The 18,849-nt window shown below is 45.0% G+C and overlaps 1 pseudogene; it reads right to left on the bottom strand.

Annotated features, from left to right (window-relative positions):
• Positions 1-2,586: 2,586 nt before the first annotated feature.
• On the bottom strand, positions 2,587-18,848 carry LOC138377017 (large ribosomal subunit protein uL16-like; annotated as a pseudogene).
• Between the last annotated feature and the right edge of the window lies 1 nt (position 18,849).

Genomic DNA, 18,849 nt, shown 5'->3' with positions numbered 1-18,849 from the left:
ACTTGCAGATTTCTATCTACTCCTGTCTTTGCTGACAGTGAGCATAATCTAAAATTTAACCTTAAAGGAAGCCTCATTTCTGATGTTTGCCTCCTAAAGAAGGGCTTATTTTGTTTCTACTTATAGATGCAAATGCACTAACTTGCTTTCTTCCCCCATCCTTGCCTTCTGTGTTAAAACTGTTAAAAGATGACATTTTTAATAAAATGAAGGTACCCATCTATTTTAGATATCTGAGTCCCTGCACATATGAACATGCTAGTGCTGGAGATGCAGTGAGTGGGACAGAGGTGGCAGAAACAGCACTCGTCAAACTGACCCACGTGGCCCACTCCATTGTCTAGACCTCTTTGCTGGCACCGTGTGGCTAACTCCCATCATGTGCCTCATGCCTCCTTTGTTCTCTTTGTGTGCCATGGAGGTGTTGGAAGCCATGTGTTGGCAATGTTACAAGATGGGAAGATCCTGGATCCCTGAGTCATGGATGGGGGAGAGCTCCCTCACCCCCAAAATCAGATTATCCCTCAAGAAGAGGTAAATTGAGATTTGAGAGTTTGTTTTGTTTTGTTTTGTTTTTTGCCATCATACCCTAGTATGAAACATCCTATTACAATAGTTGTGATCCTTTTCTTCATGGAGTTATAGATATTTATGATTATTTTTGATGATTATAAACTGATAATTACAATAAAGTAGAGTAAAATGAGAGCCTTCAAAGGTGGGGCCTGGGCCAGTTTCTGGCCATGGAAGGCTCATTTGAGTTGAGATCCGAAGGGGAGAAAGGGTGTCCTTCATACAGATGATCTCATGTGTCACAGCCCTGAGGCAGGCAAAGGCAGAACACATTTTTCTGGACACCACTGTTAATGACGCTTGATTAGGCGTCATTAATGATGCCTAATTTCCTGTATTAGCTATAACTTAGCTTTTTTTCTTTAGAAAAGTATATCAGTGCAAGTCAGTAACATCATTAACAATGTCAGTAACGTTTTTAGAAATAATTTTGGATTGCCCTAATATATCAAAGACATTCTCTCTAAATTTTAGTACTTTACCAAATTCAACACACCCAACTGATCATGACTTGCTGCAGCTGCAAGAAGTCTTAGGAGCAGTGCTTCTCAAACTTTAATATGCAAATGAATGGGGGGTGTCTTGTTAAAATGCAGATTCTGATTCTGTAGGTCTGGAATGGGCACCAGACACTATTTTTAACAATCTCTCAAGATGATGCCAATCTAGCAAGTCCATACTTGGATAGCATGAGAAGTAGACTGAAGTATAAATCAAATACCCCAGGTAGGAGGTTGCTGTTAGCCTCTCCCTACCACCTGGAAATTATCCACACTGCTTTGTTGCGATTTGATATTGTTTGGTTGATTGATTGATTGGTTGGTTTTGTAAATTTCCTTTTTTTTTTTTAAGGCTGGTCAAGTGAAGCAGTGGGAGTGGAGGAGAATTTCCTTTTTAAACTTGGTTCCATAGTCCAAAATTTGTAAAGAGCAGATCCCACAGGCCAAACATAATACATTTAGTGGAATTTTGATAAAACGGCTTGCAGTAATTTCCAGCTGAATATGAGCATATGGAATTGCAGACTGTATTAAGAAGTAAGGGGGTGTATCAAGGATACTATTAAAAGAACTACAAACTCCATTTTACCATTCTTCGTGTTCGGTAATCTCGCAAGTTAGAGATCAATAAACCATCACATGTGCAACTTGAAAGGCCAAATCCTTTCCTCAGTCTAAATTAGATCTTTGAAATATTCTATTAACAGCTATACTAGTAGCTAAACTATTAAGTGTTCAGCGAATATATTTTTGTTATGATGGGTGTTGAAAGTGGTTGCGTTTGAGAGGACCCGTGTAATTTCAAAAGCATTTGACTTGGAGTTTATGATTGGCCCAGATGCTTGTTCCGTTTTTGTAGCTCAAAGAATTTAATATCGGTATCATGTAGCTCAGCAGTTTATCCCTAAATACTTCAATTATTTATCCTGTGTAACCACAATACAACTACCAGAATTTAACATTGATAAATGAATGTATAGCCTAAAGATCTAATGTACAACATGAGAACTATAGGTAATAAAATTGTCTTGTGTAATTCATGCCAAATGAGTAGATTTTAGCTGCTCTTGCAACAAAAACAAAAAAAGGGTAACTATGTGAAATGATGGATATGATAATTTGCTCCACTATAGTGATCTTTTTACTATCAACATGTATCCCATAATGTGATGTTGTATACCTTAGGCAATAAAATGTATTTAAAAAATTAATATATTAATATAATTAATATATAATCAATATATAATTAATATATATTAATATACCGTATGCAATAAAATTTATTTAAAAAAATTAATATATAAAATTTTCCCACCTTACCAATTATGTTTTTAGCAGGAAAGGTCCAGTTAAATATACTTGTACTTCTAACCTTTACCCTGAGTTCATTCATCACATATTGAGTCCCTGTTTTTCTTAGGCACTTGGGATACAGGAGGATAAAAAGGAGATCCCTGCCCTTTCTGGTGTTTACATTCTAACAGTGCCAAACTGCTGCTGTGGTTCGTGCTGCTCAGTCAGTTTCAGCATCTGATAGGCCCACCATTTCCAGCAGTGCCACCTGTTGATCCCGGACCCTTAATCACTTTACCCCTGTGCATACTGTGGGGGTCATAGATATACCCCCTTCAATCCCATTCTTGCCTTCCCTCCCAAGGCCTCCTTTCATCTCGTCCTAAAGACCATCTATGAGCAAATCCTTAATCTTGAACCATTTCTCATGTCATTATTTCTTTTTTATTGAGATCCAATTGATACACTCTAAAATTGGCCGGGCGCGGTGGCTCACACCTGTAATCGTAACACTCTGGGAGGCTGAGACAGAGGATCCTTTGAGCTCAGGATTTCGAGACCAGCCTGAGCAAAACCCCGTCTCTACTAAAAAAAAAAAAAAAAAAAAAATAGAAATTAGCTGGACAACTAAAACAATATATAGGAAAAATTAGCTGGGCATGGTGGTGCATGCCTGTAGTCCCAGCTACTCGGGAGGCTGAGGCAGGAGGATCGCTTGAGCCCAGGACTTTGAGGTTGCTGTGAGCTAGGCTGATGCCACGGCACTCTAGCCGGGGCAACAGAGTGAGACTCTGTCTCGAAAAAAGAGAAATAAATAAATAAAATTTATCCTTTTAAAATGTACAATTTAAGGTGGGGTGCGGTGGCTCACGCCTGTAATCCTAGCACTATGGAAGGCGGAGACTAGAGAATTGCTTGAGCTCAGGAGTTCAAGACCAGCCTGAGCAAGAGTGAGACCCCCGTCTCTAGAAAAAATTAACCAGGCATGGTGGCGTGTGCCCATTAGTTTGAAGTTGCTCTGAGCTAGGCCGACACCATGGCACTCTAGCCCAGGCAACAGAGAGACACTCTTGTCTCAAAAAAAAAAAGTACAATTTAGTGGTTTAAAAAAATATCCAGTGTTGTGCAACACTCACCCACTCACCACTATCTAATTCCCGAACATTTTTGTCACTCCAAAATGAGTAGTATCATGCCAAATGAGTAGATTTTACCCCCAAAACAAACCTCATACCCATTAGCAGTCACTTCACATTATTCTTTTCCCAGCCCCTGGAAACCACTGACCCCTGGCAGCTACTCCATAGAGATAGGTTTTCTATGTCTACGGATGTGCCTATGCCGGACATTTCATATAAATGGGGTTGTAGTAATGTAATATGTGGCTTTTTGTGACTGGCTTTTTTGTTTTAACCATATTTTCAGGGTTCATCCATGTTGTAGCATATATCAGTACTTTATTCCTTTTAATGGCTGGATAATATTCCATTGTATGGATATACCACTAGTTTATCTGTTCATCAGTTAATGGACAATTAGGTCATTTCCACTTTTTGGCTATTATAAATAATGCTGCTGTGAACATTCATGTAAAGGTTTTGCGTGAAGCTAATGTTTTCAGTTCTCTTGGGTATATACTTAGGAGTGGAATTCCTGCATTACATGGTAACTGTGTTTAACATTTTGAGGAACTGCCAAACTATTTTTCAAAGTAGCTATCCCATGTCCTCCCCTGAAGTCACTGTACCCCCAGAATCTTGTCTCAGAAGGACCTCTGCTATTATAAAGCCACTTTCACACTGTTGGGCCACCTGTGCCACAATTGGAAGTCTAAGCCATCTAACCATACTACTGTATTTTTTTATTTTTCTTTAGAGATAGGGTCTATGTTGCCCAGAATGGAGTGCAGGGACATGATCATAGCTCACTGTAACCTTGAACTCCTGGGGACTTAAGCCATCATTCTGGCTCAGCCTCCTGAATACCTAGGACGACAGGCATGCACCACCATGCCTGGCTAATTTTTGTATTTTTTTTTTTTTTTTTGTAGAGACAGGGTTTCCCTCTTTTGCCCAGGCTGGTCTCAAACTCCTGGCCTCATGCGATCCTCCCACCTTGGCCTCCCAAAGAGCTGGGATTACACACATGAGCCACCATTCCCAGGCCCATGCCACTATCTTTAAATGAAAACTTGCATGATGCTTTATAAAGCAGTTTTTCAGCTCTCTTATTTGATCCTCACAAGTCTGTAAACTAGTTAAGACCTGTGTTCGTCTCGTTTTGCAAATGAAGAAACCAAGATCCAGAAGTTAGGCCGGGCGCGGTGGCTCACCCCTGTAATCCTAGCACTCTGGGAGGCCAAGGCAGAAGGATAGCTCGAGGTCAGGAGTTCGAGACCAGCCTGAGCAGGAGCGAGACCTCATCTCTACTAAAAATAGAAAGAAATTAGCAGGACAACTAAAAATATATATAGAAAAAATTAGCTGGGCATGGTGGCGCATGCCTGTAGTCCCAGCTACTCGGGAGGCTGAGGCAGGAGGATCACTTGAGCCAGGAGTTTGAGGTTGCTGTGAGCTAGGCCGATGCCACGGCACTCAGGGCAACAGAGTGAGACTGTCTCAAAAAAAAAGCACAGAGTCCACTTGCTCAAGGCTTCTTGGGCATGGCTTCAGGTCATGGTCCTCAATTTGACGCAGAATAAACCTCTTTAAATTATTTTTTTAAAAAAAAGAGCACAAATAGCTATGTCATGTGATGTTTTCACCAAAATGATAATGGTAATACACAGCCTCTTGACTTCACATTCTCCTCAGCCCTGGCCTTCTAACCAGTGCTGGTCCAGTATCTCACTGCTTGCTGGACACCTCCTCTGGGGTGCCCAGTTCTCACCTCATCTTCAGTTTCTGCACCTGGAAACTGCCTTTTCCTTAGATTTCACCCACCTCCCTTGATACTGTGTATTTCTATTGATAGCATCATATAATTCCCTTCCTCAAAATCCTTGGGGACTTTTTGCTGTCTACAGGGCCAGGATCAGATCCATTGGCATTGGCCAGGCATGGTGGTTCATGCCTATAATGCTAGCACTCTGGGAGGCCAAGGTGGGAGGATTGCTTGAGCTCAGGAGTTTGAGGCCAGCCTGGGCAAGAGTGAGACCCTGTCTCTACTAAAAATACGAAAATTAGCCGGGCATTGTGTGTACCTGTAGTCCCACCTACTTGGGAGGCTGAGGCAGGAGGATTGCTTGAGCTCAGGAGTTTGAGGTTGTTGTGAGCTAGGCTGATGCCACGGCACTCTAGCCCGGGCAACAGAGCGAGACTGTGTCTCAAAAATAATAAATAAATAAATAAAACAGGTCAGTTCTAGTCTAAAGATTCCCAAAAGTCAGTCTGTGGATTGGCTCATGAGAATTGTGCTTGTGAAGAGACTTGTGAAAAGGTACAAATTGGCTTATCTCCAGGGCTAGGGCCTAGGAATCTGTACATTTAGCAAACGACTGTGGCCCATCAGTACACAGCTGGGGTGGAGAAGCATTCTCTAGTCTAGACTCAGTTCTTTCCAGTTGAGAGCACTAAGTCCCCCCAAAGCAGAAATGACTTGGCGGGTTCGTATTGTAAATGGCAGGGGCAGGACTTAAATAAACCCCCTGAGGGGGTGAATAACAGCTATATCCCTGTGCATGCCTAAATGTTTATAGAAAAAGTCAGAACTTGTACCAAAGCAGCATGAGAGAGTCCCTTTACATGGGATCCCAGGTGATTTTAATGTTCTTAAGCTTTTCTTTTTAAAAGTTGGGGTCTCTCTTTTTTGCCCAGGCTGGTCTTGAACTGGCCTCAAGTGATCCTCCTGGCTCGGCTCCCAAAATGCTGGGATTATTGGCATGAGTCACTGCACCCAGCCAAGATTTTCTGTAATTGAAAAATTTTCTGCAATGAGCAGCATAAGAAAAAAGTTCTAAAAAATGCTACATTGGGGGAAAAAAACAGCTTTTCTAAAGCCAGTGTTCCCAAATGACAAATCCTTTTCTGTTTTTGTTTGTTTGTTTTTTGCCAGGAAGTAGGATTTATTGGTGGGCTTGAATGAGCGGGCAGTACAGTGGAAGCACCACAACCATCTGGGATGAGCCGCCTCTCAGCCACCATGTCTTCAAATTCATCTGCTTTTATGCTTTTTTTTTGAGCCAGAGTCTGGCTTTGTTGCCTGGGGTAGAGTGCCGTGGCATCAGCCTACCTCACTCCAACCTCAAACGCCTGGGCTAAAGCGATCCTCCTGCCTCAGCCTCCCAAGTAGCTGGGACTACAGGCACGTGCCACCACGCCCGGCTAATTTTTCTATTTTTAGTAGAGATGGGGTCTCACTCTTGCTCAGGCTGGTCTCCAACTCCTGAGCTCAAGCAATCCTCTCGCCAGGGCCGCCCAGAGTGCTGGGATTACAGGCCTGAGCCACTGTGCCCGGCAAATTCATCCGCATTTAACTTGGTAAAGTCCCACTTCTTTGAGATGTGGAGCTTCTGGCGGCCTGGGAACTTGAACTTGGCCCTGCGTAGGGCCTCGATCTCATGTGCCGTGTTGTGCAGTTTGGTGCGGACGGACACGGGGACTGCGCCCTGTGTCCCTCGCCACGGTGCCCTGGGGCTTTCCAAAGGCTTGGCGCATACCGCCTGGGGCCTGTCCGCCCCAGCACAGGATGACACCTTGTTGATGGATTACGGATTACGAGGAAGGGGTGGAGCCGCACTCGGATATAAAAGCCACCTTTTCCACAACTTTTTACCGTGTGCTTGTTGGCACAAACGCGGGCAGCCTCCAGGGCTTCAGGGGAGAGCTGTTCACATTCATCTGACCCCGTGTGGCCGCGGAGTGGGAACTCATCCACTTTTGCCTTCTTCCGCCCCAGGTCAAAAAGGCGAATCTGGGCACGAGTGCCGCGTCGGCGGAAGCGAGACTGTGGGTACATCTGCTTCTTGCAATACCTGTGACACCGCGCGGGGCGGCGGCCCACGGAAATACAAGAGTCGGTACGGAGTTTACTGCCGCGCTTACTCACCGAGCCAGAGGAAAAGATGTCAGTTTCTTAGTAATATATGATCTCAGTTAACTCCCTTAGGGTTTAAAAAAAATCACTCCAATATTTTGGCATGGTGTATAATGGTTAAAGATAAAAATAAATACTTTTGCCTGATAAATTATTAAAGATTATAAGATTTATTTAAAATGCATTTTTTTCTCCTTAGGCTTTCAGGCTCATTTAAAAACATTTTTAACAGCTTTATTGAGAGAATTCATACCATACCATTCACCCACTTAAAGTGTATAATTCAGTGCTTTTTGGTGCATTATTAATTTTTGAAAATTGTAAAATATATATAACAGAATTTACCATTTTGACCATTTTTAAATGTACAATTTGGTGGCATTAATTATATTCATGATGTTGTGCAACCATTACCAAGAGTGCAATTTTTAATTGATATTAAGATGTATTGACGTTTTCCCATTTAAGGTGATGCTCACTGTTTAGGCTATTTTTAATTTATGTTACAGCATTGCTAGAGTTTTAAAATGACCCATATTTGCATTTGGAAAGCAATGGACAATGATATCTAGGTAGGCAACTGCAACACAAACACCTGCTCTGGTATTGCAAATACCTAGACTCCCTGCTTCAAAAAAGAACTGGTTTTCAGAGGGTTTCCAAATGTTACACATTTTATTTATTTATTTATTATTATTATTTTTTTTTTTTTTATTTTTTTTTTTTTTTGAGACAGAGTCTCACTTTGTTGCCCAGGCTAGAGTGAGTGCCGTGGCGTCAGCCTAGCTCACAGCAACCTCAAACTCCTGAGCTCAAGGGATCCTCCTGTCTCAGCCTCCCGAGTAGCTGGGACTACAGGCATGCACCACCATGCCCGGCTAATTTTTTCTATATATATTTTTAGCTGTCCATATAATTTCTTTCTATTTTTAGTAGAGATGGGGTCTCGCTCTTGCTCAGGCTGGTCTCGAACTCCTGAGCTCAAACGATCTGCCCACCTCTGCCTCCCAGAGTGCTAGGATTACAGGCGTGAGCCACCGCGCCCGGCCTATTTATTATTTTTTTTGAGACAGAGTCTCACTCTGTTGCCCAGGCTAGAGTGAGTGCCGTGGCATCAGCCTAGCTCACAGCAACCTCAATCTCCTGAGCTCAAAGGATCCTCCTGTCTCAGCCTCCCGAGTAGCTGGGACTACAGGCATGCACCACCATGCCCGGCTAATTTTTTCTATATATATTTTTAGCTGTCCATATAATTTCTTTCTATTTTTAGTAGAGATGGGGTCTCGCTCTTGCTCAGGCGGGTCTCGAACTCCTGAGCTCAAACGATCCGCCCACCTCGGCCTCCCAGAGTGCTAGGATTACAGGCGTGAGCCACCGCGCCCGGCCCACATTTATTTTTATAATTGAAATTTTGCTTCTAAATTAGATGAGAAGGTTTCTTTTTTGTTTGTTTGTTTTGGTTTTCTTTTTTGCAAGCAGCTTTCTAAGTAACATTTGTATAGATCATTTTTAATCCTAATACGTGAAAAACTAATTGAATGCAGTTATTACTATGTCATCTCTTTTAAATATTGGTCTTTCAAGTTCTGGAAACATCTTGATACACTGTATAAGAATTTTGATGAGTGAATGCAACTTACATATCAGGTGAAGATCAATCTTTGGATGATTCTGCAGAATTATCACCAATTATTGTGCTTTGTATTAATGTGTATTAACTTCAGCATTCCTGGTGATTCCAGTATTTGGCAATTATTTTTGAGTACAAATTAAACAATGTATGGTTAAGAAAAAAGAAACTGTATGATGTCCAAACCACCTTAGCAGCTAGCTGTATTTCTGTTGAAGTAAAACCATCTAAGTGAATCTCCCAAGCATTTGTACATGTCCCCTCAGTAACGGATCACGGCTCTTGAACAGCTCCCATATTGATATCTTTGAAAATGAAAAATTGAAGCAGACACCGTTATTATTGCCTTTGATGATATGAATCCCCAGAACCTCTTCTCAACCACCGAAGGTTAGCAGACCACCTGCCCGCAGCCCTGGTATGTGCTTGCTCGGCTGCTTTCTTCCCAAGCCATCCTCCTGCCTCAGCCTCTCGAGTAGCTGGGACTACAGGCACGCACCACCATTCCCCACCCCTGGTTAATTTTTTTAACAACTTTTTGCAGAGACGGGATCTCACCTCAAGTAATCCTCCTGCCTCGGCCTTCCAAAGTACTGGGATTACAGGCGAGAGCCACCGTGCCCAGCCTCCAGCGCAGTGGCTCACACCTGTAACCCTTGTACCGGAATGGCAGGCTGGAGCCCAGCCTGATTCACCCAGCTCACCTGTATAACTTTGCACATGAGTGAACTGGAGTTTCTTCCTCATCCAAGAGGGAATGTACTCAGGCTGGGCCTGGCACATTATAGGCACAGCTTCCCTGTGGTTCCCCTGCAGTTAGATGGGTCTAGCCTAATCCACCCAGCCATCTACCCCTCCTCCACCCTGCATCCACTCCCTACTGCCTTCTCCTCCACCCCCAGCTTCTTTTACCAAGAAAGCTGCACAACTTATTTTGGAGGACACTGAAATGTATATATGAGAGTGTACCTTGGAAAGGGTACATTTCTCTCCCTCTCTCCCTCCCTGTCTCTCTATGTGTCTGTGTGTAGAGGATGAAGAGGGGTTAACATGATTGAATTCAAATCTAACACTGCCCATTCTCTGAGAGGGAGTGTAACATAATTGTTAAAAGTGGGTTCTGGAACCAGATTTCTTGGGTTTGAATCCTGGCTCTGCCATTTACTAGCTGTGTGACCTTAATCTCTCTGTCTCATATCCTCATTTTTTTTTTTTTTTTTTTTTGAGACAGAGTGTCGCTTTGTTGCCCTGGCTAGAGTGAGTGCCATGGCGTCAGCCTAGCTCACAGCAACCTCAAACTCCTGGGCTTAAGCAATCCTACTGCCTCAGCCTCCTGAGTAGCTGGGACTACAGGCATGCGCCACCATGCCCAGCTAATTTTTTTTTCCTATATATATTTTAGTTGGCCAGATAATTTCTTTCTATTTTTAGTAGAGACGGGGTCTCGGGGTCTCGCTCTTGCTCAGGCTGGTCTCGAACTCCTGACCTCGAGTGCTCCACCCGCCTCAGCCTCCCAGAGTGCTAGGATTACAGGCGTGAGCCACCGCGCCCGGCCTCATATCCTCATTTTAAAAATAGGAATTATAAGTAGTACCTACTTCAAAAGATACTTGACAGGATTCATTGAACTAGGATAAATAAAGTGCTTGCTGTGGTGCTGGGCACGTAGTAATTGCTATATGTGTCTGCCACTATTATTACTATCATAGTAATATTACTATTACTACCAATAGATCTAATCAGTAATAGAGTAGGGAAGAGATTCAGAAACAATTTATGAACAATGAAATATTAACTGAAAGATTTCCTCACAAAAGAAATGCATTTGACGCGACAGACAAGGTAAAATATTGAGTTGTTTTATAATCTTTTCATTCTTCCAAAATGTCCCTGTTGGAACTTAATTTCATATAACTCACTTGTTAGCAACTACACAATTTGGGGGATATAAGAAAAATGCCAGAATTCAATTAATAGTCAGCCTGCCTGGAACCACATCTACAAAGCAAAGCCTGCCCGAGGTAGCTTCCAGCGTGGGCTGAGTCTGTGCTAAGCTTCGCAAAAGCCATCCCACTTTTAATAGCAGACAAGAGCCTTGCAGGCTCTAAGCCAGGGGAGCCACTCCAAGTCGGTAAATTTTATGGGTCCCTTTCAAGTGTAGCAGTGCAATTTCAACAGAAGCCCAGGTGGGTTAATTACAAGTTGAAGGTATTCAGATGACCTTGTTCTCACCATGTGTAACCTGTTGGCAGTACAATTTCAATTCCAGATAATCCTCCAGAGTGCATAATCCCAGAAGCTGATGAGGTTTGCAGAGTATTGGTTGAGATTGATGTGCAGAGAAATGAAGGAAAATTGGTGTGAATCATTAGCGTTATACTCTTTTCTCGAGTTTTTGTGCTCCTTCTTTTAAGTGTATAATCATTTTAAATATACATTTTAGTCTCTCTCAGATTGTTAAATAATCTGGAGTTCTTTGTGGGGGGGGCGGGGGGTGGGTCTTAGTTTCAACTGTCTGCCTCATAGAGGTGGAAGCTTCCTCTTCCGTCCCCACATGGGCAACAAACCTCAAAGCCCCAGTTTCCTAGATGGCAAATCGTCCTCCCCCAGCCTCAAGACAGTGAGTGAAGCGCTTGTGATTTTAGTTTTTAGTTACCTCTTCATTTTTAGCCCCTAGAGATTGTCTTTACTTTCTTGTGAGTTTGACTATGAATTTACAATCATTTATAAATATTTTATCCAGTGTTTCCAGGTATTTATAGTAAGAGGATTTCAGGTTACCTAATCTGTATAATACTGCAGCCAAAGGTCTCCTGTCACTTACTGAACATGTTACCTTGGGTAAATTATTTAACCTTAATTTCTTTGCCTGTAAAATGTGGACAATAGCAACTATCTCAAGTGACAGTTTTGAAAATGAAAAGAGAGCTTTACATCGAGTAGGCACGCAAATATTACATCCGTGCCTCTGTAGTTCAGTCCCTGTTGATGAGGGAAATCTCTTCTTTACAGGAGAGTGATGGTTCATAAATGTAGAAAAAAATACTAGAATTTGCAAAGCACCATTTTATAACACCTGATGAAACTGATTCAGACAGATGTCATCAGTGGGTGCCAAAGCCAGTAAGTGAAATGTTGGTATTTGCACGGTGCCAACTATCTGCCTGAAGAGTGCATCTCGTTGAGAGGGAGGAAATGCGCTTGTTCATGGACAGGTCTTCAGGCCCCACCTTCCACACGTGATCAAGCCAAGGGCCTCTCAGAGAAGAGATGGCCTTTGGCCTGACCAGCTCCCCCGGGGCGTGGTCCTCCCCAGAATGTTATGCCCTGAACTGATCTCATCAAGCCTTTACACTCACTTCCCCGAGACAGGGGATAGAGAGGCTAGAAGTTAACCTTGAAAAAACAGACAGATTCAGAATTCTAAAAGACAATGCTTGCACAAGTTCCCGGGTTCAATTCCCAGCAATAAAATTAAAATTAAACAAACTAAAAAAATAAAAAATAAAAGCTAATGCCTTTTATCTTCAAACAATGTCATGGGAAAAAAGTGGGGAGATTAGAGGAACATGAGGGCTAAATGTAATGTGGAAAAACTTGACTGCATGCTGGATATTTATTTATTTTTATTAATACTATTTTTAATTGACAAATCATAATTGTGTACGTTTTGGGGTACGATGTGTTGTTTTAGTATATGTATACAATTTGAAATGATTAAATCAAATGAATTAACATATCCATCTGCTCACTTATTTTTGTGGTGAGACATCTGAGATTTACTCTTAGCTACTTTGAAATATACATTATTATTAACTTTAGCCACCACACCATGCAAGAGATCTATCAAGAACTTATTTCTCCTGTATGACTTAAACTTTGTACCCTTTGTCCAACATCTTCCCGTTCCCTCCCTCCCTGCCCTGGGTAACCCCCTCTCTGCTTCTATGTGTTTGACATTTTTAGATTCCACATATAAGTGGGATCAGGTGGTATTGTTTTCTGTGCCCGGCTTATTTCACTCAGCATAGTATCTTCCAGGTTCGTCCATGTTGCCACAAAGGACAGCATTTCTTTCTTTTTAATGGCTGAATGGTATTTTATTCGTGCATATATACATTTTCTCTATCCACTCATCTATTGATAGACACTTAGGTTGCTTCCGTATCTTAGCTATTGTGAATAGCGCTGCAGTGAACATGGAAGTGCAGATGTCTCTTTGACATACTGATTTCAATTCCTTCAGATACATACCTAGAAATAAGATTGCTGGATCATGTAGCTATATTTTTCGTTTTCTCGGGAAGCTCCATGACATTTTCCATAGTGGCTGTACTGATTTGCATTCACACCGACTGCGTACAAAGGTTCCCTTTTCTCCACATCCTCACCAACACTTGTTACCTTTTACCTTTTTGATAATAACCATTCTGACAAGTGTGGGATTCTTTTTTTTTTAATTTACAAAAAGGTTTTTTAATTTACAAATACAAGATATTTGGGACTGAATGTTAGATGATATTAAGGAATCACTGTAAATTTTCTTAGGTGTGATAACTGTATGTAGGAGAATATTCTTATTCTTAGGAAATACATGCTAAACTTTTGGGGGGCTGAAGTATGGTATCTACTATATATCAAATATGGAAAAATTTTAACAAATTTTGAATCTAGGTATGTGGGTGATGGGAGTATAGATATTAAGTGTTATATTATTTCAATTTCTCTGTGTGTTTGAAATTTTTCATTATAAAAATTGGGAGAAAAATATTAGTTTTTCAGGTCCCACTAGGCATCTAGAATACAGTCAGGTAGGGCAGAGGCTTTGGGAAGCCATGCAGCCCATAGCAGCAGAAAGCACTGAGGAGCTGGGGACCTTTGAAGTTCTCAACCATCCACACACACACACACACACACACACACACACGCACACACACATCAGCTAATTTTTCTAGTTTTTTTTTTTTTTTTTTTTTTAGTAGAGACTGGGTCTTCCTCTTGCTCAGGCTGGTCTCCAATTCCCGAGCTCCAGTGATCCTCCTGCCTCAGCCTCCCAGAGTGCTGGGATTACAGGCATCAACCACCATGCCTGGCCCAAATTTATGTATTTTTTTGTAGAGACAGGGTCTTGCTGTTGCTCAGGCTGGTCTTGACCTCCTTGAACTTCTGAGCTCAAGCGATCCTCCCACCTCAGGCTCCCAAAGTGCTAGGATTACTGGAATGAGCCACCTTGCCCCCCCAAAAGGCTCTTTAATAGGGCCGATTCATGTGGCCTTTGAGAAAACTGGATTCTTCTTTCCTTCTTCCATTTATTCATGAGCCCCAGGGTGGCTGGGAACACGCTGTCAGAGGCCCTGCCTCAGTCTGGGGGGCTGGGGAGATTTCTGGAAGTCAGAATATCCTGGGCAAGTCCCAGCAGTGAGCTAGAGTCAGTCGGGTGGAGAGTGGGGGCCAGGGCACACTGGCCTGTTAGGAAAGAAAGCGGGTAAGCAGGGACATTGGGAGACCATTGGGTAGGAGGGAGAGAGAGGAAGGAAAGAGGAGAAGGCAGACATCACACCGAGGAGTTTGGAGTCCTTAGGACTCTGGAGAGCCGCAGAAGGGTCTTCATCAGGGGAGCCATGTGATCAGCCTCCTTTGTTTGGGGTTCTCTGTCTGCTGGGTGGAGAATTCCCTGGCAGGAGCAAGACCTCTGGTAGGGGCTGTGGCAGAAATCCAGCCGAGAGATGTTGATGGTCAGCTAAGGCCGTGGCCATGAGCAGATTTGAGAGCTATCCAGTTAGGACTGAAAAGACCCTGCAACTGATCAGATGCGAAAGGTGCCGAGGAGGTAGGGGTAGAGTTAGACACTGAGATTTTTAGCTTAGACCACAGAATGGACAGTGTCATACTGACGTCTGGAGCCAGGAAAGGGTGGGCAGCTTTGAGGGAAGGGCCCCAGTGATGATGCTGCCCGGGAGTCATAGTGGCCATGGGAGCCTGGAGCTTGTGGGAGAGAACTAGGCTATGGTGGGGACGTGGGTGTCCTCAGCGCCCAGAGGGTCACAGAGGCTGAGAGAGTGTTTGTGAGAGCCCCTGGGGAAGGTGGTGGGGACGGGAGAGCAGCTACAGGCCAGACACAGGGTGAGGAGGGGCCAGGAGATGGAGGTGGAGGGGCCGGAAGGCAGGAGGACAGCCTGAGTGTTAGGGAAGTCAAGGGTCAAGTTAAGATGGAGGAAACGGTCAGAACCACCCAATGCTGTCTGGAGAGAAGGAAAATAAGGACCAGGAAGCAAACATGAGATTTAGCGAGAGGTTGGAGATTTTGTTGAGAAGGATTTTAGAGGAAAAAGGAAGCTAGTTTGCGGTGGGTTAGAAGAAACCAAATTGAGGAACAGAGAAAGTCTGGCTAATTTTTTCTACTTTTTTTTAGTAGAGACGGGGTCTCACTCAGGCTGGTCTGGAACTCCTGAGCTCAAGTGATCCTCCCACCTTGGCCTCCCAGAGTGCTAGGATTACAGGCATGAGCCACCGCGCCTGGCCACTTTTAAAGCATTTTGAGGGCCATTTCCTTTTTGCTCCTCACAAGAGTTCATTTAAGCAACTGTATCTTCAAAGAGGTGTGTGACTTGCCCAAGGACACACAGTGACAAGACATGTCCATGCCCAGGGGGTTGAGTCTCATCCCATCACCATCACCATTCACCACAAGCCAGGCCTGCCCCAGTGGGTGACAATGAGCTGCCAGCACCTGCCTTGGCTTGTTGACTGAATAAGTGGGTGGGGCTGGGCACACGCACACACACTGCCAAGTCCGTGCACCCGAACACAGGGGGCTCTGTGTTGGTGACAGACTTCGGAAGTTGGTCTTTCCATTAGAAGCTGTCCTGGGTGGAGATGGTTTGGGGGAGGGAGGAAGTGCCCGTGGACAAGGCTGAGGTCACTCTCAGAACTTCAATGCAAGTTCCTAATATTAGCTTGGAAGCCAGGGTTCTGCAGCTGGTCTCATGGCTTCTCCTCTGTGAACAGAGTGAGGAGGAGGGTCCTGTTGGGAAGGGGCAGAAACTCCAGCAACAATGAGGTCATCAGATGGAACTGCTGCTTGTTTAGTGGAACTGCTCGGGTGGCCAGTGTCCAGTGTGGATGGAGCTCTCCCATCCCTGAGCCAGCCCTGGAACTGTCCCCTCCCACCCTGCACTATGCAGCCATCTCTGTCCCCTCTTAAGACCATCTCTGAGACCTAGAGTGAAAGATACCTGCCAGTGGAGCTGTCCCAGTGGGTGATCTCAGGGGTCACCATAAGGCCACCTTCTCCCCAGAGGCCTTTCTCTCCCAGTGGGTTGAGTCCCAGCCTAGAGCTTTATTTCTTTAGGTTAGTCTTTGATTCCCATTAAATGCAAATGCCTCAGGGAAGATTAGTACTTCAGGCTGTCTTTGATCTCTGACCTCAGATCTCCTTGCGGGGGTGGAGGAAAGCAGGAAAGAGGGAGATTTGCTTGCAGGAGGCCTGGGGTCTGAGAGAGTTGTCCCCACAGGTGAGCCTGGCAGGCCCATGTTCTGCTCCGTGCCTGTCCCTGGCCCCGTGCTGGGGTTGGGACACACACGGAACAGATTGGTTCACCCGCTCCTCAGGAATAGACCAACAGGGAATGAAGACTCTGTTGCAAGACAAGGAGTCTCTACAAGGGACCTTAACTGGGAAGAACCAAGAGTGCTTCCTGACGGGGAGGAGCCGGGGATACGCTGTCCACTCTCCAGCTTTGCCCTTGACCTCCGTGGTTGATTTAGTTTGCAGATGGGTCCCGAAGGACAGGATTTAAATTCTGCCTCCTCCCTAGGACTCCTTGGAGACCAAGAACTGTCTGAGGAGCAGGAAGATAACGTGAGGTGAGCAGAGACCAGCGCAGGGCAAGGGGAAGGGCAGCGGGAGGGCTTAGAAATGGGCTTCCTCTCTCGGGAGGCCAGTGGGGCCATGTCTGGGGCCGCGTGGTACCCTGATACCAGCCCAGGACGCCGAGAATGGAGCAGGCGAGAGGACACGGGAAGGCCGAGGGTGTCAGGGGAGAGCGGCAGAATGCAGTTGGCGCCTCTTTTCTCCTGCACTGGAGTTGGCAACCAAGGGATCATTCATTCCCCATGGGCCCTGCACAACTTCTGACGCTCAGGGCAGCCCAGTAAACAGCAGTGAGCAGGGTTCATCCTCCCGGAGTCCCTGCCAGGTGGACGTCCACTGCTCCCGGTGGGCCCAGACCTCAGGGCCCAAAGGGGCTCCCTTGCCCACTACCTGCTACCTGCCCTGAAGTCCCCTAACACAGTCCCAGGATGGGGGCGCCTCATGCCTTCTAGTCTCTTATGTTTTTATTTCCGAAAGGTGGGGTTACCCTGCCCCCAGCAGGCTCCAGCCACCCTCTGGCCACACTTTGGAGAAGGGCTTGATATTCATCTATGAGCCAATTTAATTTCAACTCAAAAATGATTTCTTTTTTTTTTTTTTTTTTTTTTTTTTGTTGAGACAGAGTCTCACTTTGTTGCCCAGGCTAGAGTGAGTGCCGTGGCGTCAGCTTAGCTCACAGCAACCTCAGACTCCTCGGCTTAAGCGATCCTACTGCCTCAGCCTCCCGAGTAGCTGGGACTACAGGCATGCGCCACTATGCCCGGCTAATTTTTTCTATATAGATTTTTAGTTGTCCATATAATGTCTTTCTATTTTTAGTAGAGACGGGGTCTCGCTCAGGCTGGTCTCGAACTCCTGACCTTGAGCAATCCACCCGCCTCGGCCTCCCAGAGTGCTAGGATTACAGGCGTGAGCCACTGCGCCCGGCCAAAAATGATTTCTGATTCAGCAGATAATTTGATGTTTTAGAAATTGTAGGTTGGGCATGGTGGCTCACGCCTGTAATCCTAGCACTTGGGTGGCCAAGGCAGGAGGATCACTGGAGCCCAGGAGTTCCAGACCAGTCTGAGGTAAAATAGCGAGACCCGTTTCTACAAAAATTTAAAAAAATAGCCAGGTGTGGTGGCTCGTGTCTGTAGTCCCAGCTACTTAGGAGGCTGAAGCAGAAGGATCACCTGAACCCAGGAATTCAAGGTTCTACAGTGTGCTATGATCGTGCCACCGCACTCCAGGCTGGGTGACAGAGCGAGAGCCTGTTCTGTCCTCTGACCCCCAAAGAAAGAAAGAAAGAAATTGTAGGCATCTCTTATATCCCCAGAAGGGTGGCCAAATCAGCCCCACTCAGATAAAGTGAAATCCAATTCCAACTCCATGAGAGGGTTCCTGACCGTCTGGCGAGACGGCATGTCCAGTGTTTATGTCAAAAGGCCTTGCTCCTCAAAGTGAACACCCGAGCGAACGTCAGGAAACAAAGTGACAATGGCATCTTGGCTTCTCACTGCAGGCTTTTGTCCCATCCTCCCTGCCTGCATTGTTTCAAACTGCTCCAGAACGTTCCAAACGTTCTCCCCACCTCTTGATTGATATTCCTCCTCCCTTCTTTCCATCACTACCCTCTTCAGGCAAGAAGGAAAATTCAGTAGGAAGCAGGGAAAGTGCTGGGGAGACAGAAAGGGAAAGGGGAGAAGCGCACAGCTCGTCCTCCCACGCCCAGGCCTGCAGGCCTGGTTTCACCAGGAACCGAGGAAGGACAATGATGACGTCCGCTTTCCTCAGAGTCGGAGGCTGTGACTCGTGGGTGCTGCCCAACCAGGCAGGAAGGATTAGGGTCAAGCAGTGAGACTGCACTTGGGTCTGAAGCGCAGCTCGGGAGACACGAGACTCTCTGGCTACCTTTCGTTTCAGAGATGGCCTCTTCGGTGGGCGCGACTGGCCGCGTGAACATG

Source organism: Eulemur rufifrons, chromosome 29, assembly GCF_041146395.1.
Source record: "Eulemur rufifrons isolate Redbay chromosome 29, OSU_ERuf_1, whole genome shotgun sequence".
Classification (NCBI taxonomy): Eukaryota; Metazoa; Chordata; class Mammalia; order Primates; family Lemuridae; genus Eulemur; species Eulemur rufifrons.
Note: the sequence above shows the minus strand (reverse complement) of the source record. Positions and strands in the feature narration are given on the sequence as shown.